The following is a 26,543-nucleotide window of genomic DNA, read 5'->3' as shown; positions in this document are numbered from 1 at the left end:
AGAAATCTAGGTTATTCTAGCTGGTTTCAGGTATGGCTGTGTTCTGGCCTCTAGAGACATCTCCAGGAAGTTTCTTCTCTCTCTCCTCTCTCTCTCTCTCTTTCATTCCACCCCTCTCTCTTTCTCCCCCCCTGCTCTCTCCTGCTCTCCTTCTCTCTCTCCTACTCTCCTCTCTCCCCTGCTCTCTCTCTCTCTCCTGCTCTTTCTCTCTCTCTCCACCCTCTGCTCTCTATCCCCACCCCAACTTTCTCCTCTCTCTCTCACTCCTCTCTCTCTCTTTCCACCTCCGGTGCTGTCTCTCTGCTCTCTTTCTCTCTTTCTGGCCCTTAGCTCTTCCCTCCTGTGTTGTTTCCATTTCAGGCCCCACATGCTGTCCCCTGGGAGCCCCAGAATCCCCTCTGACTGTGACCCCATCAATGCTGCAGCACCTCCCAGCTCACCTGTGCTTAGGAAGCAGCACACGCCTTCCCCAATAGCTTCTGCAGTGGTCCTGATCTTGCTCTGCTTGGCCCTGATGGGGTCATGTGGCCCCTGCCCCACAGGGTGCTGTCCTAGGGAGGCTGTGCCCTTACTATGCGGCCCCGATCGCGTGATTCACGTGTATGGCAAGGCGAGGGCCCCACCCGGCCCACAGGGACGGATGTGGGGGGGGCAGCCCCGCAGGGAGAGCCAAGAGCGTCGTGGGAGGGAGGGGGGCTGGGGGGGGCCTCGTGTCCGCGGGGGGGTCCTTCCCAGCAGAGCCTCCGTCCCGGCGTTCAGGGGCTGCCGTCTCTGTTCACTCCCCAGGGACCCTTTCTGGGCCGGTCAGAGTCCGCGTCGCCCCCAGGAGCGTGTGTGCTGCGCCCTTGGCCGCGTGCGTCAGGCACACGCAGCCGACGAAGGGCTGAAAGCCCTGGTCTGTTTCACACCTGAGTGAAAAATTCAGTCTTTTCACCGTGAGGACTTCAGTCGCAACGACCCAGGCCGCTGGACTCCCGAGGGGCTTCCGTCCGCCCCGGCACTCAGGACCCAGCCCCAGCGCTGAGGCGGGGCAGCCCCGCTGTCTCCTGCAGTGCGCGCACCGCAGCGCGTTGCCGGGTTGAGGCTGAGGCCGTTTTTCCTGCGTGTGATTGGCAGCCTGCGGGGACCAAGACGGACGGGGCCAGGGCGGCTCCGCTCCCAGCCTCGCGGAGGGCGCCTGCGTCTGGAAGACGAGCCCTGCAGGCTGGGATTCGGGAAAGGGGCCGGCGCTTCCTGGGAGAGGCGGGCAGGACTCCCCGACCTGGTGTCCACTGCAGCCGTCTCAACCCCGAAGCCCTGGCAGGTGCCGCGCGACCCGTGTCTCGGGGACTGAGCCCAGGTGAGCCTCAGAGGCAAGAGCTCAGCTCCAGGTCAGGCGGGCCTGCGCCTGGAGGCCACCCACAGCCGTGCGGCTCTGGCCTCAGTTTACCCACCTGTAATAAATGCAGATGACTGTCGTATTGACATGATTGCCTCGTGAGGGGGACGACGCAGTCCTGTGAAGACGGCGTGGACGCATCACAGCTCTCGGTCATGATGGGCAGTGCTACTGTGATTCAGCCACGCCGGGGTTGGGAGCTGCTGTTCACCCCACCCCAGGACGCTTTCTGTTGATTGCGTTGAAGCTCCGCTGTGAATCTTCCCTTTTTCCCGATCCTAAATCTCTCCCGCTGCTGCAAAGCCGCCCTGAGACAACACGCAGGATGTGGGTTCTGGAGCCCCCGTTGCCCGGCCAGCTGGAGGGACGGAGCTCCAGGTCAGGCACCCCTGCGTCCCTCCCTACGCTCCCGCCCCTCAGCCCACGTCCCACAGTCCAGACCCCCGCACCTCCCCTCCCCTTTCCTTTTCCTCCCATGAGACCCACCTCTCCTGCCCCTCCCTGGCCTCCACCCCCTGCTCAGGGTTCAACACTGACCTCTGCTTCCCTCCACGTTTCCCTTCTTCTTCCCTTGGCCCCCGTCATCCACAGCAGACGCCCCTCAGCTGCCGCCCCACCTCCTGCTCCTGACCCAGCTGGCCACCTACATCCCGTGAGGGACCCTGCTCCTGGACCCCAGCAATACATGTCCTCCCGCTTCTCTCCTTCTCATAGGCCCCTCCCGGGAGCCCCCTTCCCAGTGTCATCTCTTGGCTCCAGCTTCTTCCAACCAAACCCTGAACTCCATCCAGCGCGGAGCTGCTGCCCTGCTCCAGAGTCCATCTGGTCAACTCAAGTCAGCCCCTGGGACCCACCCCTGCGGGGCAGCCACATCTCGAGTGGGGAGAGCATGGTTGGCTCATCCGGGACACATGCTTACTGGCTTGTTCTATGTGATTGGGGGATTGGGTCTGGGGGGCCTGTGGGGGTTTGGGTCCCAGGGTGACTCTCACCTGACCCACCCCACGTGCCGGCCACCAGCCACACGGGCTGTGCAGACGTGACTGCATGTTCCTCCCAGGCCACTCTGTTGTCCTCAGGGAGGCCATGCCTGGGAGGTGACAGTGATCACAGATGGGGCATGTGTGGCATTGTATTCCCATGTGTGACGCGTGTGTCCTCTGTACAGAGCTCGGGGTGTGGGTGCCATCGTGTCCCCTCATGTAACTGTATGTCCTCTGTGCAGAGCTGGGACACTGGTGCCATCATGTCCCCACGTGTGACCTCATGTCCTCTGTGCAGAGCTGGGACACTGGTGCCATCGTGTCTCCACGCGTGACCTCATGTCCTCTGTGCAGAGCTGGGACACTGGTGCCATCGTGTCTCCACGTGTGACCTCATGTCCTCTGTGCAGAGCTGGGACACTGGTGCCATCGTGTCTCCACGTGTGGCCTCATGTCCTCTGTGCAGAGCTGGGACACTGGTGCCATCGTGTCTCCATGTGTGACCTCATGTCCTCTGTGCAGAGCTGGGACACTGGTGCCATCTTGTCTCCATGTGTGACCTCATGTCCTCTGTGCGGAGCTGGGACACTGGTGCCATCGTGTCTCAATGTGTGACCTCATGTCCTCTGTGCAGAGCTCGGGGTTGTCCTCTCATGGCTGCCTCCTGGACGGTCAGACCCTGTGTTCCAGGCGGCTTCGACAGTGACTGTCCTGGGTGCTGCCGTCACTAACCCAGCCTAAGAGCAATAAAGCCACCTGCCCTGGCATGGAGAATGTGTGGGTTGCTATGGCACCAGTCGCCATGGCACCAGCACCCGTGACTTCAGGTCGGATGAGTGTCTGGAAGAAGAGTGAGCAGCGTCAAATGGTCAGGGGCCCAGGGTGCCTGTGGAGGTCAGTCTCTGCCCAGTTCTCTGCGGGGGTAACCTGTGGGGCCGTCCTGGGCCCCACGGAGCTTGCAGTCGCCCTGGGGAGCAGGGAGGAGGGGCCCAGGAGGCCTTCTCATCTGGGACAGTCCTGGAAGAGGCCCCTTGGGGACACACACGGGAAAATGGGGCATCCAGCAGCCAGACTGAGCCAGGACCTTGAGAGAAGAGACAGCTGTCCCCAGAAGTCCTACACTGTGGCTGCTCCATCCACCGGCCAAGTGGAGCATCCTGGACCCACTCACAAGGAGCTCTGCTCTCCATGACTTTAATGTAACCTGTCACCGTCATTGTGGGTGATCACTAACACAGCATAGCAAGGCAGGGAGACTACAGGGTAAGGAGTTTCTGCAGAAGACATTGGAACCAGGAAATGTGCACAGACACCATGAATGTGAATTGTAACTTAAAAGGGAAGGCACAGGCAGCCCAGCAAAAGCAGCAGCTGATGGGAGCTCGCGGCAAGCCCACCTCTCCTCCAAGTGGCGAGAGACCCCAGAGGAGAGGCCCAGGGTGCTGGTCCCCCTGGAACAGAGAGAAAGATGCCTGTGTGGACGGGTCCCCAGAGGTGTGGACAGCAGGGTCCCCATGCTGACCGTGGCAGGACAAGTTCGGGTTCAAGCTCCTCAAGGAAAGTTTTAAGCTCATCCCCAGCTTCTGAGCAGGTGCAAGTCAGTTCCAGGGACACTTTGTTCCATTCCCTGCTCTCCAGGGGAGGCGGGTGGGGAAGGGAGGAAGGCAGAGGCCTCTCCCTCCTCCCTGCACAGCCTCAGACCTTCCAGCCAGAAGCAAGCGCTGGACTGGCGTCTGATAACGATGATGACTACGCTAATAATTATTAGCATTATGAATCAATAGGCAGGGAGCCAGTGAAGTGCAGGGGCTGGGGGAGCTGCAGCACAGAGTCCAGGAGAGTCCATCCGGCCCCGCCCCTGAGCCCAGGTGACCTTGGGCCAATCCCCCAAGTCAGTCTTCTGTTGGGTTCCAACACCTCTAAATTGCACTTCCCAGGGAGCACAAAATGAGAAAAAGTGCTTAAAACTCTGAGCATGTATGGCTCCTGCCTCAGGGCTGTGAGCTGCTGCCACCATTAGTCCTGAGAAAGCCAGTGGGGCGGGGGCTCCACCCAGCCTGGGACATTCCATGTGGTCCATATGTCGTCCTGTGAAATTCTGAGTCTGTTGCCAGTAGATCAAAGTCGGGATGTTCCAGGTAAAACCTGGATTTCCACCTCCTCCTGGAGAACCAGAAGTCCAGGCAGCCCCAGGCGCACCCGGCCACAGTTGGCTGTCAGAGTCAAGGCTGGGGGCCGCTCCCCAGTGACCCAGCTCCCACCAGCTCAGCTGGACTGGCAGCCACGTCCACCAGCCCTGGGCATTGGTGCTGTGACCCTGATGTGACCTGGGCCTTTGCCCCTGAGGCCCTGAGCCCCCCTCCCCCAGCGAGAGGCCTAGGGCATCTGGAGTAAGCTCAGCAGGGAGCAGCCTGTGTGGGGACGCCTCTCACCACAGGTTCCCCCTGAGTTTAAACAAAATGCACATGTGCACACACGCACACACTAAAACACACATCTGCACACACCTGCACACAGCTACACACCCACATGGATGCACAGCACACACATGCCATGCACACACATAAACACACATGTGCATTCATACTTACACACAACAAACACGTGTGCACACTTATGCACGCATGCTCAAGTACACACCTGCACAGAACACGTTTGCTCATATGCATACACTCATATTCACACACCCCATGTACGTGTGCACTTCCATGCTTAAGTATACACCTGCACATAGCACATGTGTACACATATACACACTCATATCTCTACATCCCAGGTACCTGTGTGCACATGCATGCTCAAATACTCATAACACATACATGTACACACATATGCACACATGTACACTCACATCCATACATCCCATATACCTGTGTGTACACACATGCTCAAATACACACCTGCACATAACCCATGTACACACATATACACCCTCTCAGATCCACACAACCAAATCAATCCATGCACACACATACACACGCATGCACATGAAAACACGTCTGCACATTCATGTGTACTAGATGCACACATCCACACACCCACATGGATACACAGATACACATGCACACTAACATCCACCTACTCCACACACATGCATGTATGCACCCGCACACACACCTGCAACACACACCTGCATACATATGCTCACATCACATCTATGTGAACACCTCTACACACACATGCCACATGCACACCTGTACACACACATGCCACATGCACACCTGCATACCCAGCCTGTCTCCCAGCCTTAGGACAATGACATTCCCCCTTCAGGGTTCCCAAATCCATGACTACACTCAACCCCTCTGCAGGGCCATGCAGAGCCCGAATCTGCTGCGGGAAAGGAAGGCAGTGGGGGATGATGAGAAGCTCCCCTGACACCCTGGGATCCAGTGTCCCCTGCACCCATGGGGTTGGACAATTGGTCACTGAGGCCGGTAGCATTAGAGAGGAGAGGCATCAAAATCCCCTGTGGGATGGCTGTGGGAAACGATGCATGTGGGGTGAGGACGAGGTGCTGGAGCTGGAAACCAGAGCTCCAGGGTCTCCCCCAGAAGGATCAGATGGAGACCACAGGCTGGGAGTCTCCAAGTCAGGGGTCAGCAGGAATCAGCCTAGGGCCCCGGCTCCCTGCAGGGGGAAGGGGCTGGATGGCCACTGTGGACTCAGCCTCCGTGGACTGTGAGGGAAAAGCTCTCGCCCTGCAAAGCCAGCCCACACCTGCCTTGCTGAGGGACTGATCAGCACCTCACAGGACCCTCCATTCAGCACTGGAAACAGAATGTGCTTGGGCCTCTGACTTACTTGGGCTACCCTGAGGGAAAGTTAGGAGGCACCAGGTAAGTTAGAGCTTAGGGGATGCAGGGACCCTTCGTCAGGAACTCAAAGGGGAAACAGAGCCCAGGCCCTGTTATTCCGTATCTACTCACCTCTCCCTCCGGAAGGGATCAGAGGCAGCTGGGGGTGGGAGCCCGTCCTGGACGTCTGAGCCCAGGGGAGGCCCCGTCCTCTCTCCTCTGTGGGACGTGCCCAGGCCCGGGGACGAGGACCAACAACGGGCTCTTCACACAGAACCAGACTGCTTCATCGACCCTGGGAGTGAGGGTTCCGGATGCTGTGTGTCCCTGAGGAATGACTCACCTTCCTTCCTAGCAAACTACAGGGAAATGCCATCAAATCAAGCTGCTGGTTCTAACCCCGGAACTTACATAAAATGCAGGGAAGGGAGGAGCATCACCAAGGATGCCTGGGGATGTGATCAGCACCATCTGGACAGGGGACTCACAGGACAAATGGCACAGCCCTGTCCTTCTGCAAATAAATCATAGGGAGAAAAGAAGGGGCTGGAGGAGAGGGGAGAAGGAAGATGGCAGAAATGTGCGGATACCTCCCCCCATGACCAGTGGTGTGCTGGCAGAGGCTGAACAACGGGATCTCTTGGCATGTGTGGATGCTCACACACGTGTGCACAGATTTTCATTTTTACTGACACAAAGGCTCTGCAGCACCCAGATTTTGAATAGTGAAATACACCACGCCCTTATTGTGAATTCCAAATTGCAAGTGGTTGTTGCAGGATGTTCTCACTGATTCTGACTGAACTATTCTATTCCTAGTTGACTTCTGGGTGCTGGCTATTGATTTATTGCCTCTGGGTTCCAAAGTTGTCCTGCGTTGTCTGCTGGGTGGAAATGCGTCTGGGCCCCGCAGCATCTCTCCTGTGTCAGCCGGTGCAGTGTTGAGCACAGTCAGCAGAGGGCGCCGAGGAGGCCTGGCAGGAGGAAAGGTGCTGCTCTCCGGTCCCTAAACCAGCTCCAGTGGCTGGACTGGAAGGTCCGGGCTGGGCTCCCTTGCAGGGTGGTGCTGGGCTCGTGGCTTCTTCAGTGCCGGCGCCTGTGTGAGCTTCTCTCATGTTCTTTGGAGTTCTCTGTACTCCTTAATCCTCAACTCCTCCTTTCTGCAGTCCTCTGTTAAATTGAACAAACCATTAAATAATACCTGCCTGGTTCAAATCACTGTGAGGTTTCTCTCTCCTGATGGAACCCAGGCTGACACACTGTGGCTGCAAATCAAGCAAGATTTGGCCAAGATAGACAATGAGTAAATGTTTTCACTGTCAGATTCAGCAAGAGACTTGCAGAACTGGCAAATGGGTGCAGTTCTGACATGCGTGTGGGCTGTAATTTCATTACACTGACCTAAGTGAGATGACGTCACATGCATCAGCTCAGGTCAGACGGAAGTTGACGCTGGAGCCCCACTTGTCATCAATGAAGTGAGCAGCTTCCTCACTTAATCAGAAAATCATTTTCAGACCAGGTGCAGTGGCTCACGCCAGTATTCCCAGCACTTCAGGAGGCTATAGTGGGAGAATTGCATGATGTCAGGAGTGTGAGTCACCCTGAAAAATCTCATTTGTCTCTACAAAAAATATTTTAAAAATTAGCTGGATGTGGTGACGTGTGCCTGTAGCCCCCGCTACAGGGAAGGCCAAGGCCAGGAAATCTTCCCAGGCCATGGGATTCAGCTCCCCCTTTCCTGCCTGACTTTCTTCTTGGAGGTTGCTTGTTTTTTTTTTTTTTTTTTAATTGTAATAAAAGACACATAACATAAAATTTCTCATCTTCACCTTCTTTTTCTAAGTGTATATATAGCAGTGTTAACCAAATGCACATGCTAGCACACGAGATCTCTAGAACTTTTTCATCTTGTGAAAATGGAATCTCTCTAGCCATTGAGCAACTCCTCTTCCCCCTCCCTGGCAACAGCCATTCTTTCTGTCTCTAAGAGTTTGACTGCTTTAGGAATCTCACATGAGTGGAATCATGTTGTGTTCGTCTTTTTGTGACTGGCTTATTGACTTAGCATAATATCCTCAGGATTCATCCATGTTGTAATGCATGGCAGGATTTTCTTCCTTCTGAAGACTGAAGAGGATTCTACTGTGTATAATCCCACACTCTCTCTGTCTACTCACTCTTCAAAGGACATTTAGGCTGCTTCCACCTCTTGGTTATGGTGAGCAAGGTTGCAGTGAACAAGGGTATGTAGATATCTCTCTGAGATCCTGTGATCAGTTCTTTTGGATAAATAACCAGACGTGGGATTGCTGGATCATAGGGATTTTTTGAAGAACACCACACTGTTCATTTGATCACACCTGTGAGGGCTTATTTCTGGGTTCTCTATTCTGTTCCATTGATCAGTATGTCTGTCTTTATGCCTATATCATACTGTTTTGATTACTGTAGCTTCGTAACACATCTTTAGTTTTCTTTTACCAGATTGTTTTAGCTATTCAGGATTCTTCAAGATTCCATATGAATTTTAGGATGCTTTCTAATTTTTCTATTTCTGCAAGAAGTCTCATTGGGACGTTGATAGGGATTGCATTGACTCTGTAGATCAATGTAGATCTGTTGAGTAGTATGAATATTTTAGTGCTACGAAGTCTTCCAATCGATGAATACAGCATATCTTTCTATTGATGCGTGTCTTCTTTAACTCCTTTCAACAACATTTTATAGTTTTCAGTGTACAAGTATTTCGCCTCTTGGTTAAGTTTGTTCCTAAATTTTTTTTTCTTTTGACAGTGTTGTAATGGGGATTGTTCATTGTTAGTTATTGAGATGACACTGAGTTTTGCATGTTGATTTTGTATCTCACAACATTGTTGAATCAGTTTATTATTTCTTCATTATTATTTCTTTTCTTTTTTTCTTTCTTTCTTTTTTTTTTTTTTTTTTTTTTTTTTTTTTTTTTTTTTTTTTTGAGATGGAGTCTCACTCTGTCATCCAGGTTGGAGTGCAGTAGCCTCGTGATCTCAGCTCACTGCAACCTCTGCCTCCCAGGTTCAAGCAATTCTTCTGCCTCAGCCTCCCAAGTGGCTGGGATTACAGGCAACCACCACTATGCCCAGCTAATTTTTGTATTTTGTTTTTTTAGTAGAGGTGGGGTTTCATCATGTTGGCCAGGCTGGTCTCAAACTCCTGACCTCAGGGGATCTGTCTGCCTCAGCCTCACAAAGTGCTGGGATTACAGGTGTGAGCCACTGTGCCCAGTCAGTTTATTAGTTCTAACAGGTTTTTGTGGGAGTTTTAAAGTTTTTTAAATATAATATGTCTTCTACAAATAGACATAATTTTACTACTTCCTTTCTGATGTGGTTGCCTTGTATTTTTTTCTTGCCTAATTGCTCTGGTTAAAACTTCCAATATTATGTTGAATAGAAGTGGTGAGAGTGGGCATCCTTGCCTTGCTTTTGATGTTAGAGGAAAATCTTTCCATTTTTCAGCACTGAGTGTTATGTGGGAGGTTTTTATAAATGGACTTTATTATGTTCCATTTATAAACATAAATAGAAGGAAATTTCATCTTATTTATAATTTCCTTCTATTTATACTTTTCTGGGTTTTTTAAATAAGGAAAGACTATTAAATTTTGTTGAATGTTTTTTTTCCATCAGTTGAGATGATCATGTGGTTTTTGTCTTTCATTCTGTTTATGTGGTGTATCACATTAATTTCATATGTTGAACCATCCTTGCATTCCAGGAATCCATCCCACTTGGTCATGATGTGAAATACTTTTAATCTGTTATTAAATTTTGTTTGTTAGCATTTTGTTTAGGATTTTTGCATGAATGTTCATCAGAAATTTGGTGTAATTTTCTCTTTGTGTAGTATCTTTGACTTTGGTATCAGGATAATACTGGCCTCATATGGCCCTCTTCTTCAATTTTTGGAAGAGTTTGGGAAGGATTGGTGTTGGTTCTTCTTTAAATGTTTGGTAGAATTCTCCATGAAGCCATATGGTACTGGGCTTTTCTTCTTTGGGAGGTTTTTGATTATTGATTCAATTTCCTTAATAGTTATAGGTTTGTTCAGATTTTTTATTTTTTCATAGTTCTATCTTGGTAGGTTGGATGTTTCTGGAAATGTATCTGTTTTTTTCCACTTTATCCAATTTGTTGGCATATAATTGTTCTTGCTAGTTTCTTATGATCTTTTATTTCCCCGTGGCATCAGCTGTAATGTTTTATTCCTGACTTTTGTTATTTGAATCTTTTCTCTTTTTTTAGTCTAATAAAGGGTTGTTGATTTAATTGATTTTTTTTTTAAATAGCTCTTAGTTTTATTGATTTTTTTCTATCGTTTTTCTATTTTCTATTTTATTTTGACACTCATCTTTATTACATCTTTTTAAGTTAATTTTGGATTCAATTTGTTCTTTGTCTAGTTCTGTGAGGTGTGAAGTTAGGTTGTTGATTTGAGGGTTTTTTTTCTCTTTTTAAAGTTGGCATTTACCATGGTAAGCATCCCTCTTAGTACTGCTTTTGCTTAGTACCATATGTTTGTACCTAATGTATAACTTTGGTATGTTGTGTTTTTATTTTCGTTTGCCTCGAGATATTTTCTAGTTCCCTTGTGTTTCTTCTTTTATCCATTGATTATTCAAGAATGTGTTGTTTAATTTCCACGTATTTGTAGGATTTTCCAATTTTCCTTTTGCTGTTGGCTTCTAGTTTCATCCCATGTTTAGAAAAGATACTCAGCATTTCAGTCTTCTTAAATTTATTATGATTTATTTTGTGGTCTAACATATGATCTTTCCTGGAGAATGTTCCATGTGTGCTTAGGAAGAATGTGTGTTCTGCTGTTGCTATGTGTGTCTGTCAGGCCCAGTTGATCTATGCTGTTGCTCAAGTCTTCCCTCTCCTTGTTCTTCTGTCTGGCTGATCTATCCATTATTGGAAATGGGGTATTGAGACCTCCTGCTGCATTTCTGTGTATTTCTCCCTTCAGTTCCATCAGTTTGTTTTACATATTAGTGTGCTTTGTTAATAGGTCCATATATATATATTTATAATTGCTATATCTTCCCAGTAAATTTACCTTTTCATCATTGTATAAAGTCCTTTTTGTCTCTTGTGACAGTTTTTGACTTGATGTCTATTTTGTCTCACATGAGTGTGGCCACCTCTGCTCTCTTTTGTTTACCATTTGCATGGAGTACCTTTGTTCATCCTCTCATTTTGAACCTGTGTATGTCCTTATATCTAAAGTGGTATGGAGTTAGAGAGTGGAAAGACAGACAACAGAGACTGGGAAGGGTGAATGGGGATAGGGGGAGGATGAAGAAAAGTTTGTTGAATGGTACAAAAAACAATAAGATAGAAAAAATAAATTCAAGGTTTGATAGCAGAGTAGGGTGAATATAGTTAACAAAAGTATATTGCACTTAGGTGATGGACACCCTATACCCTGACTTGATCACTATGCATTATATACGTGTAACAAAATTTCGCATGTGCCCCATGAATTTGTACAAATAAAAAAAAATAAAGTGTCTTGTAGACAGGATGTAGCTGCATCTTATTATCCATTCAGTCACTCTATGTCTTTTGATTGGGGAGTTTGACCCATTTACGTTTAAATTAGTGACTGACGGGGAAGGACTTACTGTTGTTATTTTATTGTTTTCTGTTTGTCTTATAATTATTTGTTCCTCTTTTCCTCTCTTGCTGCCTTTCTTTCTTCTTCTTTCTTTCTTTCTTTCTTTCTTTCTTTCTTTCTTTCTTTCTTTCTTTCTTTCTTTCTTTCTTTTTTGTACTGAGCTGGTTTGATTTCTTTCTTATTTTCTTTTGTGCATCTTCTATAGGTATTTTCTTTTGGAAGGGTCTGATCTTATTTGTTACTCAAAAACTTTTATTTTTGTCTGGATGCAGACTTAGAAGTAGAAGCTCATCACTGGAGGGTCTGCATTTCCTGGCAGTCTGTTCCTGATGTTTTTCTTTGGTCTCTTTCATTCTCGTGGCCAGCGTGCAGCATATTCTTCAGCCTCTGCCTTATTTTTCGTAGGACACTGTTTCTTCAGAGCAAGATTCCAGCGTTTGTGCTACAGGACATGTGGAATAACAAGACACTGACCGGGTGTGGTGGCTCATGCTTGTAATGCCAGCACTTTGGGAGGCAAGGTGGGGGGATCACAAGATCAGGAGTTCGAGACCAGCATGACCGACATGGTAAAACCTCATCTCTACTAGATATACAAAACTTAGCCGGGTATGATGGCACTTGCCTATAGTCCCAGCTACTCAGAAGGCTGAGGCAGGAGAATCGCTTGAACCTGGGAGGCAGAGGTTGCAGTGAGCTGAGATCGCACCACTGCACTCCAGCCTTGGCGACAGAGTGAGACTCTATAAAGGGGGTTAAAAAAAAAAAAAGATACTGAATCTTGGGTGCTTTGGTCCTAGGTTTCTTACATTCTTTGTTTAAGGGCTTTCAACATATTCCCAGACCAGGAGGGAAAGGCCTGCTGGTGAGGGTGTCCTTGGCTGGTATCTGGGAATCTGACTGCAGCAGTTCCCTGCACAGACGCACAGCCTCCCTCAATAGCGAGGAGCTCCTGTGTCTAAATTCCTGTGGAAACCACGTGGTCTATCCTGAGCCCGTTGCCTTCTGGGGATCTGGAATGTCTGTGTGCGCCAAGCAGATGTGCCCCTGTGACCAGCCCTATAGTTGCTGGGCGCTGAGTCTCCGTGGGCTTCCCTGGTGGGCGACATCTCACTGTGCCGTCACATCACGTTGCTGGAGGAACTAAGCACACCCGGTATGGCTCCACAGGGAGAGGACAGGGACGTTTGTGCCTGGTGCCCTGGACTTGGCCGCCCAGCCCCTGGCTGTGCTCATTCCTCCCTAGTCCCTGCAGCCCTGGATGGCAGTGGCTTCCTGCTGATGCCTAACTCAGGGGTCACTGCCCCACCCCGTTTCTTCTGCAGCTCCTCCAGCCCCTCTGTGATGAGTTCCATGATTAAGTGCCCCCGCTGGGACTCCCTGGGTAGCTCTGGCTTCCTGTCTGCCCCGGCTCACTCACAGGACCCTTTTCTACCGACCATGGCCTCCCGGGAGTCTCACACCCCAGGACACAGAAGGGACCAGGGCCCAGCAGGGGGTTGCTGACCCCGGAGACAGTGTGTCCACTTTGCTCATGGCCAGAAGTCATTTCATTATCTCTAAGAAGCAGACGGTCTGCTCCTCCTGTGTCTGTAATTTTATTTACCTTCACACACACACAGAATGTCAATGTGACTTCCTACCTCCAACTCAGCAAGGAGGACACAGATGCTCAGATGGGAACGGCTGCTGCAAATGCAGCCTGAGTGTGAGGTCAGGGGCTATGCAGACAGACAGGCAGACAGACAGATGGAGAGATGGACAACAGACGGATAGATGGGCAGGCAGACGCACAGACGGATGGATGGACAGACACACGGACAGGGAGGTGGGTGGACAGATGACAGACAGACACACATGGACAGGCAGACAGACAGATAGATAGAGAGACAGCAGAGACACACAGGCAGACACACAGTCAGGCAGACCTGGTTAGATTCCCACCAACCGCCCTAAGTAGTTCAGTTGACTGTTCAGAGCTTTTTTTGCTCACTTGAGAAGAGGGGTGGGGCTCCGTCTCCTGATCTTCGGACCACCCTCCATCCACACCTACCTGTGGGGAAGCCCCCTCCTTACTCTCAGTGGACCTGGGGGTGCATACAGCACTGCTCCCTGATACCAGGTTCCTAGGGCAGTCACGTGACCCAGGCCTGGGGAGTCCCCGGACTCCATCTCCTGGTCATAGGGACGGGCCCAGAACCAGCGGGGCGCGTCGGGTGGAATTCCAGGCCGGCGGGGATGTTCCGGGCTGGCGGGACCCTGTGGATGTGGATGCAGCTCCCCATTTCTTGCCTTCCAGGGTGTTGTGTTTCTGAAAGAGAAACCCCAGTGCAGTAGGTGAATACATGCCCCAGAAATCCCCCTGGGGGTCCCAGTCACAGTGGACAGTGAAGCCATGACTCACACAGGTCCCCCAACCCCGAGTCCCACTGTCCCCTAGTCAGAGCGCACGGGGACCAGCCTGGGTCACTGCGCAGGAAATGAGGCCCCCCAATCCCGAGTCCCACTGTTCCCTAGTCAGAGGCCACGGAGACCCGGCCTGGGTCACTGCGCAGGAAACGATGCTGGACTCACAAAGGAGCCCGCGGCGCCCAGTGATCTGGTCTGACCCAGGAGGGCTTGAGCGGCCGAGTCCCCAGGGGCTTCCTGTGTGACATCACAAGCAGACTGAGGCCCGTCAGAGCCGCCCCCGGGCAGTTATGTGAGTGCTCTTGACTTATAACCTTTAAAACAAGGACCCACCCTGTTCCCAGGAGCTTTCCAGATACACCCAGGGCAGGTTGGAAGAGATGAAGTATCAGGATTCGAGCCCCGAGAGGAGATCCAGGGGGACCCCCTCCTCCATCTGACTGAGGAATGGACTCCCCGTCTCCACCGCCCCAAGTTGTCACAGCTGCTCGGAAATCTCATATTCAACTCAAAAAAGGAGGTGAAACTCCTTTCAACGCCTGTATTTTAAGCAGCGGCTTCTCGGCTCCTGTGTACTGTTCAGGCACTCGCAGATCGTCCCTGCTCTTCCCTCCACCCTGCAGCGAGCTCCTGGCAGCTGGGCCGGACGCAGCTTCCTGTGAGCAGAGAATCAATCTGGGAGCCTGGTGGGTGATCTCCACCCAGACCAAGCATCAGACCCCGAGTCTAGTGGGACAGGCCACAGACCGGGGACTGCTGCCCACGCCTGTCCTGGGGACTCCAGACAATGCCAAGCGGAAGGAGAAATCATTCATTCAGCCATTCATTTGCTGACCCAGGCAATTATTCATTCAACAGATATTTATTGAGCCCTCCCTTTGAGGCAGGCACTGTATTATGCACTGAAATACAACTTTTATACAATAGACACTCTTCCATTCCCCCTTCATGGAGGTTCTGTTCAAGTGGGGAGACAGACGTTTGTTAAATGAAACATAAAATCTCAGTGACAATTAGAGCTCTGAGGGAGAAGGAAGGAGCAGGAAGAGGCAGAGGAAGAGGAACCAGGGCTGCCAGGTGATGTAGCCCAGGTAGCACACTGCTCAACGTTGCTGTAGGATTCACATCACAGTCATGTGCCAGGATCACACAGAGTCTGGGGCCCTCACTTTCCTCCCACCAGATGATGCCCAGGCTGGGAAGGCACTGAGACCGCAGCAGAGTGAGCCGGGGGGCAGTGAGAGGAGGGGAGGTGGGTGGGGCAGGGCTGGGGCACTGGAGGAGCAGGTTAGGTGGGGCCTGTCAGCCCAGGGGCACCCCAAGACTCAAACCCACAGCCGACCTCACTCTCCTAGGCCTCACTGCAGCTGTGGGAAGGGGAAGCATGGAGCCTTCCCTCAAGGTCAGCGCAGCGCCTGGCTTCAGCTCATGACAGTGACCATTCCCTGCTGCCACCATTGCAGTCACTGCCCTGGTGGGCAGCCTGGACCCCAGCTCCACTGCGCATGGATGGTGTGGTCTTGGGCAGTGCCGAGCTCAGCCTCACGGGCCTGTGGGGAAGGTCACAGGAGGTCCACGTGCCAGGCCCAGCTTTAATGCACAGGGTTACCACCACTGCAAGGTTGCCTGCCCCGTCTTGTACCCGGCCGTCCATGCCCTCATCTCAGGGGGCAGGACAACAGCAAGTGGGACCGAGAGGGGAGAGAGAGGCCAGAGTCCCTTGCAGCCCTATCCCCAGGACCAGTGCTAAGAGAGACCTCAGAGGAGGGACCTGGGAGTGGCTGGTTCCAGTCCCCACACTCTGATGGGAAAGCTGACCCCAGGTGACCTCCCAAGGTCACAGGGCAGAGCTAGGGTGAGGTCTAAGCGCTCAGGTCTGAGCAGAGGAACTCACTCAAGGCCCACCAGGACCCACACGGCCAGCGTTGTCATCACTGAGACACAGAGACGGGGGGGTCCTGAGTCACACAGCTGGACAGTGAGAAAACCAGGCCCCCAGCAGTGAGCTGGCCCCATGCCCACGGCCTTCCATGGCTCCACACAGCCCAGCCTCAAAACCGACTCAGGACGGGCCCAGGGCTCAAATGCCCCCAGGGCCCAGGCAGAACGTGGGAGTGCAGGTTCCCGGGGGTGACGATAGGGAGCGGTGGGGACTGCGGAGAACTGGAGACGGCTCCCCTCCTAAGGGCAGTGAACCTCAAAGTTCCCTAAACCTGAGCCCACCAAGCTCATCTCTACAGGGGGCTTCAGCCCAGTCTCAAGAGTGGCCCCTGATGAAGGGGGATCTTGGGATGTGACAGTGACCACTGAAGCCTGGACATTTGCTCTGCAAGGAGGGGTCTGGGCTTTTAAAACGTCCTGCTGAGAAAGGGAACACACAGGGTGGATTCAGGCACAAGGGATTTAACGGAAGGAACAGCCCCTCTGCAGCAGCGGGGGGTCAGAGAGTCCAATCTGCACAGGACACCCACCCTGACCCCTGCAGAAAGGCAGGCCTGGCGCAGAAGCTGAAACTCGAAGCCCATCAGGAAGGGCCCCGCAGATGTCAGTCGTGGGGTGCGCCAGAGGCAATGGGGGCCCCGTGATGAGTGCGACCCTAACTGGGTTATGTTGAGGAAAGCAGGGATTTTCACATCAGAGTTAGGAATGGCGGTGACAATAAACTAAGGAATGGTTTCCATGGTTACAGTTGACACATGGAATCTTGTGTCTTAGAAAGCCTGCCTTGAGGCGGGTTACAGTGGTTCATGCCTATGATCCCAACATTTTGAGAGGCCAAGGAGGGAGGATCGCTTGAGGCTAGGAGTTCAAGACCAGCCTGGCCAGAATAGCAAGACTCCATGTTTATTAAAAAATTTGAAAGGCTGACTGCTTTGTGTCTCAGGATTGCTCTGTGCTGTGTCAGACAACAGGAGGATGAAAACAAACTCTCCAGTCTCGGGGCTGGGAGGAAACAGGGTGCCTATTACCATGACATGGGATGAATTGATCTTTCATTTAATCCTTCTGCAATGCTCGTTGGTTCGTTCCTTCCTTCCTTTAACAGGTGTTTCTTGCGGCACCTACTAGGTGCCAGGTGCTGTTCTGGGCTCTGCAGATCCAAAGGCGAAAGAAAATCCCTGCCCTCCTGGAGCTCTCCTGAAATAAGTATATCCGTTAAAGAAGGGATGAGATGAAGCCAGAGGCGTGGAGGGTGGGAAGGGAAGAACCGGGCAGCACCTCGTGGGCATCTGGGGGGCACCAGCGAGGGCCTCTCCAGCCGCGGGGGCCTCTGCAGCCGCGGGGCTCCTCTGAGCGGGGCCTGCGGGGTGAGGAGCGGCCCCCACGGAGGGCAGGAAGCAGCGCGGGATGGGGAACCGCTGGGCAGAGCCTGAGGCGCCTCCGGGGAGGGCCCGGTGTGCCCAGGAGGGGTCAGGGCCGTAGAGGGGGCGGCGGGTGGGACAGGCCCTGACTCAGGGTCCCGGGCAGGAGCGTGGACTTCGTGCATTCGGGAGCCGCAGGTCCAGGCTCGGTGGCTGCTGCGCGGGCAGCGGGTGGGGAGGGCAGGAAGCATCTCTGTCTGCACCTGCTTCACCTGCTTAAGGACACGAATTCGCGTCCTCCGGGCGGGGACCCGGCGCTGGCTGGAGGCGCCCGCAGAGGACCCGCGCTGGGTCCCAGGGCCGCGTGGGGGCCGCAGACTCGCGAGGAGCGCAGCCCCGGGTGGGCAGGGCCGAGGCGGGACCTGAAGCCGGGGAGGGAGGCGCAGGGCGGGCTCGCGCTGGGCTGTCAGCGCCGCTGGGGGTTCCAGAGAATTCGCAACCGTCAGCGTCTCTCCCCGCGGGACAGCGTCTCTACTCCAGTCTGACACGGGCGCCAGAAGCTCGCGCTGTTTGTCATTTTAAAGAGAAAACACAATTGACTTGTCCGAAGTCGAGACGGGAAAGCTCGCGGACGCCTGTTAGTAGGATTTGTGGGGTGAGACGGGAGAATTCACACCGGTCCCAGCGACCCTCCCGGGAAAACAGAACCCACGAATGTGTCAAGTCTCCATTTATCAGTAGCCGCGTGTGCGGGGAGGGGCTGTGCGCAGTGTCCCGCGTGAGGCTCCTGGGAGAGCTCCCTCCCCGTCCGCGTCCGGCTCTGGGAGGGACTGTGGCCCTGGGCGGCCAACCGGGATCCCCACTGCCTTCGCCAAAGTGCTGGGTCCGGGACAGGCCTTGAGCCCCGTGGCCTCCAACAGTGTCCCTGTGGATCGCGCTGTGGTCGTGGGGTTTGAGGAAGAAAGCCCAGCGCCTTCGCCATTTGGTCTCCCATGGAAGTTGTAACCAGGTCCGACCCTGCTTAGCTTCCGAAATCAGACAGATTGTAGGTGTTCAGGGTGGTATGGCCTTAGACTTTGGCCACTTGGTACCACAGTGGGCTGAGGGGCTGTGGGCGGGAAGGCGATCTGAGGGGCACATTTGCAGGCAACAGACTGTGGCTTCCAGAACTGACTGTCCCGGAGGATATGGCCTGAGCTTCAACAACCCTGCAAGTGGGTTGAGCAACCCATTTCACAGCTGAAGAAACTGAGAGCGCTGGCTCAGCCCGGACCCGGAGCTGAGGTGGGCCCTGCAGAAGCCGTGGGGGGCCTGGACTGTGCATGGGGGAAGGTCACACCAGGGGCTGCAGTACCCCTTCCTGATTCCCCCAGGACGGGGCACCTGTCGTTTCTCTACACCCCATTCTCCCTGGGCCTTCTCCTCCGGCTTCCCCTGCATGAGGGAGTTTGCTCCAAAGCACGGAATTCTAGCAAGTCTGGGAAATCCACGCAGGCCCAGCACCCAGTGCCCCAGGGCCCCAGTGCTAAGGGTCCCACAGGATCCACTACTTGGGGTGAAAGCCCTGGGTGATCCCGGGAGCAGAGCTGGGCTCTCTTCTGCTTGGAGGAGAGCGTGTTTTTGTTTCAGAGCCGTGTGAGCAGACAACATTTCTGAAGGTTGCGATTTTTTTTAACAAAAACTCCTTTCTAAAATTTATGAGCCTGAGCAACACATTCATTTTTGTGACACAGAGTGAAATAAGGCATGAATTTTTCACATTTCTTTTCTCATTCATTGGGCATTACACGCACCGCTCCTCAGCTTGTCAAAATGTTTTAATTTGTGGATTTGTTTTTTAAAAGTATATGATTGGCAGGAAGTGGAGGAGGTTCCCCTCTTGAGAACACCCACCACGTAGACAGGAGGCCCCAGTGCCAGCTCGGGATGTGGGGGAGGGAAGTATTTAACCGGGATGGGGAATCCCCTACATGACAGGTTCCTGTTTCCTGGTTCATCTGGAGGCTCCTGAAGTTGGCCAGGTGAGACCCCGACATGGAAACAAATCTCTCAGGCACAGGCACAGGCACACTTCAGGATGAGTGCAGCCTTTACATGGGATGGGGCCTCACTGGGCTCCAAAGGCCAGGGCCTTCTCCTCTTCCTCCTTCCCAGGGTTTCCTGGAGTCCCCTCCCTCCTCCCCATTCCCATCCCCCAGCCTCCATCCTCCATCCCAGGCTTTAAAGAGATGCATTCACCTGTTGAAGACAGTGGCCCAGGCAGGAAAAGAGCAGGGGCCACAGCCGCCTTGTTCCCCAGGAGCGCAGGACAGGAGTCTTCGAGACCCACGTGTGTCCTGTGGCTGCTCCACCCGGACTGGGTCAGCAGAGAGGGCGGCCCAGAGCAGGAGGCCCGGCCCAGGGCAGCTGGGTTCTACAGGACTCCCCTCCAGAGGCCGCACCTCAGACCTTGCCAGCAGCCCCCAGGTCCGTGGATTCTCCAGGAGATTTTCCCAAGCTCTAGCCCCGACCCTTTAATTCACACTGGGAAGAGCCTCAAAGAACCCGGCAGGGACGGACCCAGCAGGGACAGATCTCCTCCCACCCTCTGGGCAAAGATCAACCTGGTTAAAAGGGCCTCCAGCCGAAACCCATCTCCTGGGGAAATCTATTAAAACAGAAACTCTGCTCGGAAGATTGTTTTGCTCAGACTCTCTTCTCCTCCTGGGTTTCTGCTTTTACAAAGCCTTGACCTGAACTAAATTTAAGGGAGAAACCTTCACTGGTTGCTGGGAGAGCAGAGTGGAGGTTTAGGTGAGAAAACTAATTTCAAAGAACTGCAGGGGAAGGAAAACTTCTCCTCTACTCTCTCACCTTCAGTGGGTGGGGGCCTGTGATTTAAACTGATGAAAGACATTAACAGGAAGAAACTGCCTGGGTGCGATGGCTCATGCCTGTAATTCCAGCACTTTGGGAGGCCAAGGCGGGTGGATCACCTGAGGTCGGGAGTTCGAGACCAGCCTGACCAGCATGGAGAAACCCTGTCTCTACTAAAAAAAAATACAAAATTAGCCAGGTACGGTGACACATGCCTGTAATCCCAGCTACTCGGGAGGCCGAGGCAGGAGAATCGCTTGAACCCGGGAGGTGGAGGTTGCAGTGAGCTGAGATGTGCCATTGCACTCCAGCCTGAGTGACAGAGTGAAACTCTGTCTCGAGAAAAAAAAAAAAAAAAAAAAAATCAACAGGGAAAAAGGCATGCATTTGGACATTTTAAACTTCACATGCATGAGGGTGTCCCAGAAATAAGCAAATACCAGAGGAGCAGTGAGCTTCTGGAGTTCACATCTCATCCTAACGGGGGTAGGGAGGGCAGAGGCGCACTTACGGAAACCCAGAGGACTTTATTGAAAGATAAATGGGCCCTCGGGAGGGCAGATGGGAGACATGGTCCTTTGTGACAATGTCCGCCAGGATGTGGGGGGGGCTTCTCACCTCCAAGAAGAGATTACAGTTGCTCCTGGGGAGAGACTTAGGACAATGAAGTTGTTTGGGGAGGCTCTGGTTTTAGGCAGATAGAGAATTTTAGGAACTCCAGTGCTTTCTCCTCAAAAGAATTCTGATGCCAAAATGGCATACCTCAGGTTGGCGTATCCTGATTCCCTCTAGAGCCTTGCGATGAACTGTAGACCTCTTCCTGTAAACACCACCACCATACGCAAATGAAAAGACATAGATCAGATTGAGGAGTGATGTTTGCCTCATGCTTAATAGTCAACAGTTTAGTATATGCAACATCTAAGAGGCTTCCACAAGTGAATAACAAACAGAAAGAAAGAGTGATAGAAAAATGAGCAGATATTATGAGCAGGTAATTCACAGAAAAGGAATATCAAAAAACAGTTAAACAAAAGAAAAGATGTCCCACCTCACTAATAATCAGCCAGGCAGTGAATTCAGCAGGCGTGTGACATTTTTGCCTGCCCACTCCATGCTAATGTACTAAGATGTGCAGACAGCAGCCTGGGGAGACCAGCTGCACCTCCCTTAAAGCAGTAGCCCTGGGCCAGGCATGATGGCTCATACCTGTCATCTAAGCACTTTAGGAGGCCAAGGCAGGAGGATCATTTGAGGCCAGGAGTTCAAGACCAGCCTGGGCAGCATAGTGAGACCTCCCCCTCATCTCTATAAAAAACAAACAAACAAAAAAAGCAGTGGCTCCAAAGCCGCTGGAAAACTTCTCATGATGTGGGCAAGGCAGAGGCTTCATTAGTAAAATGATTCAGCGCCTACCATCTGATGTCCATTCTCCCATCCCTTAGCCAAGCACAACTCAAATGCCATTGATCATGGCCTATTTCAGGGACACAAGTTTCCTTACATTAATGACTCTTTCCAGGATGCCAGGCACAGTGACTCCCTTGGTACAGGGTCAGGGGACCCACCTGTGTCTCTTCCTTGTCTGGGGGAAGTTTACATGCTTTATGGAGGGCGTGCTGCTGAGGGGAAGACCAGAAGGGAAGTTTTCTATAGGGGAGCTCAGCTCCTGTTTACAAAGAGGGAGCTCAGGATAGGGGAGATGGCCCCTGGGAGGGGAATGTCTCCACATACCTAATAATTTGAGATGATTATAACAATAATAAGCATATTTCATACAGCATTTGTGGTGGGATTGTGCTCTGAGCCTTGTCATGATCTCACCTCATGCTCTTCTCTCTCTGGGATACCAACATCACCATCATCATCGTCACCATCATCACCATCACCATCATCATCATCATCACCATCATAATCATCATTATCACCACCACCATCATCACCACCACCATTATCATAATCATTATAATCATAAAAATCATCACCATCATCAACATCATTATCACCGTAATCACCACCATCACCATCATAATTGTTATAACAACCACCATCATCACCATCATCATCACCACCATCATGACTATCATAATCATAATAATCATCACCATCATCATCATCATGACAGTCATCACCATCATAATCATCATTATCACCATCGTGAACATCACCGTCATCTTTATCACCATCATCACCACCACCAACACCATCATCATCATAATCATAACACTCATCACCATCATCAACATCATTATCACCATCATCATCACCATCACCATCATCATCATCACCATCATCATCATTATAACCACCACCATCATCATCATCACTATTGTTACCATCATAATCATAATAATCATCACCTTCATCATTATCATCATCACCACCATCACCGTCATCATCATGACAATCATCACCATCATAATTATCATTATCACCACCGTGATAATCACCGTCATCGTTATCACCATCATCACCACCACCACCATCATCATAATCACAACAATCATCACCATCATCAACATCATCACCATCATCATCATCATAATCATTATAACCACCATTATCATCACACCATCATCACCATCATAATCATAACCATCACTATCATCATCACCATCATCATCACCATCGTCACCACTACTGCCATCATCATCATTGTAACAATCATCATCATCATCAACATCATTATTACCATCATCATCACCATCATCACATCACCATCATTACCATCATCATCACCATCACCATTATTGTCACCATCATCACCATCATCTTCATCACCATCATCACTATCATCATCACCACCATTCCTGTTTCACAGCTGAGGAAGTGGAGGAGAAGAGGAGAAGGGGAGGGCTCACCTCTGTCAGGAAATGACCAGGAAGTGGCTCCCATGGCCTCTTAGTGCATTGGTCAGAAATGGGTCACTTGGTCACACAAGGCCACAAGGAGACCTGGGGAAGATTGTCCTCATTCTGGATAGCCGTGGGTCCAGATCCCACTCAGGGCTCTAATCCACAGGTGAGGCAGATATGGAGGGAGGGCCTGAGAGTCTGCAGTTCTGAGAAGCTCGTGGTGATGCTGATGCTGCTGGTCCCAGAGTAGCAAAGCTTTAGGGGCTCCAATTCCCCATTTTCCTTCACCATGAGAGGTATCTGCTTAGGGGCCATGGGAGGGTCCCTTCTGTCCCATAACTGATTGTTGCTCAGGGTCCTCTCTGCAGAGCCCCCGGTCGACCCCCAGAGACAGACCTGTACGGTTTCTCAGCCAATTGCGGCAGCATTTCCTGCAGTGGATTCACCCCCAGAATGTGGCACCGGGCTGCCTGTGCTTCCCTTTGTTTTCCTGTTGCTGATGTGGTGCCTGGGATAAGAGTGCAGAGCTGGCTTGGAAGACGGGAGTTTCTCCTGTTGATATCAATCACATCTAGTGTATTGCTGAACCTGCCTCATTACAATGTCAAATGTGTTCACAGGTGGGAGCTTAAACCGCCATTATCCTCACCCATATCTCTCTCTGCCTTGAACTTCCGTGAGCAATGAATTTGAGTCCCAGGACAGGGATGAGAAGACGCTGAGTTCCAAAATGAGGGTATAGGCTTTGTGGCATCCCGGGCAGAGAAGTTTATGTGTTTAGTGCACAGGCACCATGGGGGCGGGGGATCACCCCACAATGAACCCGGCCACAGGGCCATGGATGGGACTCATCTCTCAGTGGGGACAGCAGCTCCATCACCTCCAACCCAGCAACCCTTTACTCACATCTGCAGTCAAATGTCTGCTCCTCCCCTGTGAAGGGTGAGGGGGCCACGGAATCCCTGACTGCACAAAAGGCTGAGCACTGCACACACCCGGAGATGTCAGGCCCCTGCCCTCTGGCTGCTCTCTGGCTGAGCCAGGGAGGGAAAGGGGATTTTTCCTGGAATTCAACTCTCCGCACCATGGCCACCCCTTGAAGGACTTGCAGACTCCCCTGATTCAGCCTCATGGCATCTCAGGGAGGTGGGGCAGCTTCCCTCTGCAGCTGGAGGCCAAGTGCCCCTCCCACCTCCAATCCTGCCCTTCAGCAAACTGACTGACAGGCAAAGGAACCAACCCAGAGCCTCCAGAGGCTTCCAAGGCCCAGCCAGGGGAGCCACACCTGCCCAGATGCTTCAGGAGAGCAGCACTCAGTCATGGCCTGCGCTATTTCACTCAAGAGGAAACCGGGTCTGGGAGAGGGGAGGGGCTACGCAGATTTAAACAGACACAGCTTTAAGCAAAGATAAACTCACAGAGCAGAGAAAGTGTTCTCTACACTCTGCTTTGTCCAGATTTTAGAATCATGAATGTGTGACCTGAGACCCTATTAATTAGATGCTTTAAGGTGATGACTAAAATTGGTCAAAAACTTAGATTAGCCAATTCACAAAAGAAGATTCTCACATGTCTCATAAGCACAAGGACAGTTGTGCAGCATCAACAGGCATCAGGTAAGTACAAATTAAACCATAGCCAGACTCCAGTACATGCCCACAAGAATGGCTGGAATTGGAACAGCTGACCTCCTGCTGAAGACCAAGTGGGGCCCTTGCAACTCCTGTGTGTAGCTGGGAGGAGTGTGCAATGGTGCACTCCTAGGACACCCTCTTGAATGGCTTCTGGGGAGGAGTGTGCAATGTTGGACCCCTAAGGCACCCTCTTGGATGGGTTCTGTGGAGAATTGTGCAGTGGTGCATCTCCAAGACACCCTCTTTGATAGGTTCTGGGGGAAGAGTGTGCCATGGTACACTCCTAAGACACCCTCTTGTGCAGGGGCCATTGAAAATAATATGCTGAGAATGGATAAGGCTCAAGGACAGTATCTCCAGCTAGTTGCACTTTCCATGAACTTCAGTAGTCAAGGACACTATCTCTAGTTGAACCTTTAATGAACTCTAGTAGGCGCCAAGAAGGCAGACAAAATAAGAAAGAACTTAGAGACAAAGAACTAAGCAGTAGGTTATATTTGGGTGCAGAAAGTTTGTTTTGTATTATGTCATTTTTGCTGACGTGGGATTTGTGGGGTATAAATAAAGTGAGGCGGAGGCCCTAGGGGCGGCCGCCATGTTCTCTGTTTGTCTTTGTCTTTCGTGTCTGTGTCTGTTCATTCTCCACTTCCCCCGGCACGGGCCCCAAGACTCTTGGGTGGGTTTTGTGGAGGACGGTGCAATAGTTCACCCCTAAGTCACCCTCTTTGATAGGTTTTGTGGAGGAGGGTGCAGTGTTGGACCCCTAAGACACCCTCTTGGATGGCTTCTAAGAAGCTTATACATAGAGTTACCCCATGACCCAGAAAATTCATTTCTGGTAACATAAGAAAAATACATAAATACGTCTATAAAAAACAATTGCACAAGAATGACACAACAGCTTTGTTCAAAATAGTGAAACTCAGAAACAACCCAGGCAAATGCAGAACAAATAGCAGAATCTTCATACAATGCAATGTTATTCTACGATCACTCCTGAGAATGACAGCTTTAGGGAGAAATCTCAAGAAATCATGTTGAGAAAAAAATGGGAGTCATGAAATGCTACATCACAGAATTCCATTTATATCCAGTTCCTGTCACTTAGGTTTCCGAACAGGCAAGACTGTCTGGAAACCGATCACAGGAGCAGTGACCTCTGGGTGTGGACTGGAAAAGGTGTGAGGCGCTTCCTGGGGGTAGTGGTGCCTGTGCCTCGACTTGGGGGCGGTCACACGGCCTGTACATATGTGAAGTCCCATCCATCTGTACTCGTAAGATTTGTTATTTTACTGAGTGTAAGTGATGCCTCAAATAACTGCTAAAAAGGGGTGATGGGTAAATCCCGCCTGATTCTTCAAACCCCATCTCCTCCTGCCCCGCCCCTCTTCTCACATAAACCCTCTCCTTAGTCTCCTAGCCACACACCATCCCCTACAGCAAAGACGCTGTTTTTGCTGGGTTTTCCCCATACATGGATTCGAGATCATCGCAAATATCAACTGTGCATTTGAAGATTAAAGTGAAAGTCATTCTTGACTCCACCCCGTCCTTTCCCTCCTGCTCACCACATTCCTCCTCACTTCCAGACAAATGAACCCCACTGTGGCCTGGGTGGGGGTCTCTTCTTCCAGAGGGTTTCTAAGCTTTTACATCCATACATCCATATGG

At 51.5% G+C, this 26,543-nt stretch overlaps 1 pseudogene; it reads left to right on the top strand.

The window, feature by feature from the left end:
- Positions 1–15,359: 15,359 nt before the first annotated feature.
- LOC115900055 lies at positions 15,360–16,052 on the top strand (annotated as a pseudogene).
- Positions 16,053–26,543: the final 10,491 nt, after the last annotated feature.

This window comes from Rhinopithecus roxellana, chromosome 10 (assembly GCF_007565055.1).
Source record: "Rhinopithecus roxellana isolate Shanxi Qingling chromosome 10, ASM756505v1, whole genome shotgun sequence".
Classification (NCBI taxonomy): domain Eukaryota; kingdom Metazoa; phylum Chordata; class Mammalia; order Primates; family Cercopithecidae; genus Rhinopithecus; species Rhinopithecus roxellana.
Note: the sequence above shows the minus strand (reverse complement) of the source record. Positions and strands in the feature narration are given on the sequence as shown.